Source organism: Vanacampus margaritifer, chromosome 1 (assembly GCF_051991255.1).
Source record: "Vanacampus margaritifer isolate UIUO_Vmar chromosome 1, RoL_Vmar_1.0, whole genome shotgun sequence".
Lineage (NCBI taxonomy): Eukaryota > Metazoa > Chordata > Actinopteri > Syngnathiformes > Syngnathidae > Vanacampus > Vanacampus margaritifer.
Window position 1 is genome coordinate 45982208 of NC_135432.1, and position 2225 is coordinate 45984432.

General features: G+C 37.6%; 1 protein-coding gene across 8 annotated transcripts in view; it reads right to left on the minus strand.

The window, feature by feature from the left end:
* syne3 (spectrin repeat containing, nuclear envelope family member 3) overlaps positions 1-1904 on the minus strand; it is a 148674-nt gene extending 146770 nt beyond the window's left edge. For 6 of the 8 annotated variants that reach the window (XM_077575292.1, XM_077577705.1, XM_077576959.1 and 3 more), the window contains exon 1: positions 1815-1904. The gene's annotated coding sequence lies outside the window, so the exon portion shown is untranslated. Of the gene's footprint in view, positions 1-1797 lie in introns of all 8 variants that reach the window. The other 2 variants (XM_077574462.1, XM_077573645.1) reach the window with 2 other exon arrangements.
* Between the last annotated feature and the right edge of the window lie 321 nt (positions 1905-2225).

The following is a 2225-nucleotide window of genomic DNA, read 5'->3' on the forward strand; positions in this document are numbered from 1 at the left end:
TTACGACACCGTCATAGCCGCCGCGTCAGCGGTTCCAATTTCGCCGTCAAGCTCGGATTCACCTTCATCATCATCGAGGATGATCACCGTCGTCATCAATGTACTATTTTAGCGTTGGTCGATGCCTTTCGTCTTGTAAGTGTAGAGCTGCTTGCAAACGCTCGCCATTGCCCGTTCCCTCCTCCATCGAGCTCCATCTAACGTCTTCTACTGCCGCGTCAATGCTTCCCAACCACGGAGTCACCATCATCCTTATCATCGATGATGATCATAGTCATCAACAATGTGCTTTTTTAGCGATGCTTTTGGTCTTTGAAAAAAACGGCTCTGGCGTTAGCTCCTCGCGACCGGCCGCCATTTTTCCTTTGTTTTCCATTCTGATCTCCTGCTCAACGCTCTAGCTCCGCCTCTACTGACGCCCACCCGATCTTGTCAAAAGAGAGTCATCGCTGCCCTCTAGGGGCCAAAAATAGTCATTAGGCTCACGAGACCTGCTTAAAATTTTCAGGAGAGCTCCGCAAGCCTTCCCAGCACCAGTTTCAAAAAAAAAAAAAAAAAAAAATGGGAGGACGTCTTTTAACGTCTTTGGCGCTCCTCCGTAGGTTTTTGCAGAACGTCATTTAACGTCTTTGGCAGTAAAAGAGTTAATTACCTTTGGATTACTCCAATATGAATATGTTTAAAAAACAAAATAAAAAAATGAAACAATAAAAAAAAAATGCTGGTGAGGTGAGAATGCCAAGAGTGTGCACAGCAGTAATCAGAGCAAAGGGTGGGAGTGTGAAAAGCAGTAATCAGAGCAAAGGGTGGCTATTTTGAAGAAACTAGAATCTAAAACATGTTTTGAGTTATTTCACCTTTTTTCTAAGTACGTAAATCCACGTGTTCATTCTTAGTTTTGATGCCTAAGGAAATATTAATCATGATTAGTTTGGTAATAATTGAAATCCCGATTTATTTATTTTGGTACAAAACAAGAACATATTTAGAAAATATTAAGACAAATAAAATGCTTTGAAACACTAAAATGCTTTGAAACACTATAATTATGCAAGTTATTTTTGGATGAAACAACATTTATATAAATAAGTCATTTTAAAATAAAATAAAAAAGGTATCAATTTAAACATCTCAAAATTATTATAATACTTGTTTACGATTACGCAGATTTTATAATTGTGGAGTATAATAATTGAAATTGTAATTTAATTTTGATTAATTGCACAGGCCTTGCATTTACTGTATATTTTTGTACGATAGATAGATAGATAGATAGATAGATAGATAGATAGATAGATAGATAGATAGATAGATAGATAGATAGATCATGGACCATAACCCCAACTGTTTTCGTTTAAAAAAAAAATCCGCCTCGATGAGTTTCACAGCTCGCACACCAAACTCGCACTAACTCCTTTTTTGTTGACGTTTATTACCCCCTGCAATCCAACGGCGAACACAGTTTCTTGCACTTTGTTTAACCCTAAACTTAACTGCAGTCAAATTAGGTGTTTTTGCAATGTACTGTACTGTACATAAGTACACAAAGCTGTTCTGTTACAAAATAGCTATGAAATAAGTAGACTTCATTCGTCGAAGGTAATATAGACAAGTGAATGTGAAGATGAAGATTATAACTTTTACCGCATCTTGTAAAAACGTCGACAACATGACGCAAGAGACAACATGCATAATGCGCGTGCCGTTTAGTCCTATTAAAATGTAGCTAGTGAGTGCTGGATGTTGACAAATATATGACAAATATAGTTCATGATAAACAATAATAATAACACTCACAATACTCACAACGCTACCTTAATCAAGCGACAGCAATGCGTGAATTGACGCTGTCCTGTCAGTGAAGTTGTAGCAGACAGGAAGTAAAGCTCTCCCTGGGCACAGTGGGCTGGGCCAGTGGGCAGACAGCGATCATTAACCGTTACGCTGCATTCAATGACTCCTTGTAAAATGAAATTTCGTAATAAAATGTCAAAATGTTTGCTGCAATCTCATTGGAAAGGAATTGCCATTTGTGTGATGTATTGTCACCTCGTTGTCGTCGAAATAGTATGTGGCATTATTAAGATATACAGCTCATGGTTACATGCTTTTCTTATGCAGTGAAACTATGGAGGTAAATATGGTGCAAAACTAACTTGTAAAAAAAATTGTACCTGTAGAAAAAAAGTCTACATTTGTATCTGTCAAAGTCGTGATTTGTACCT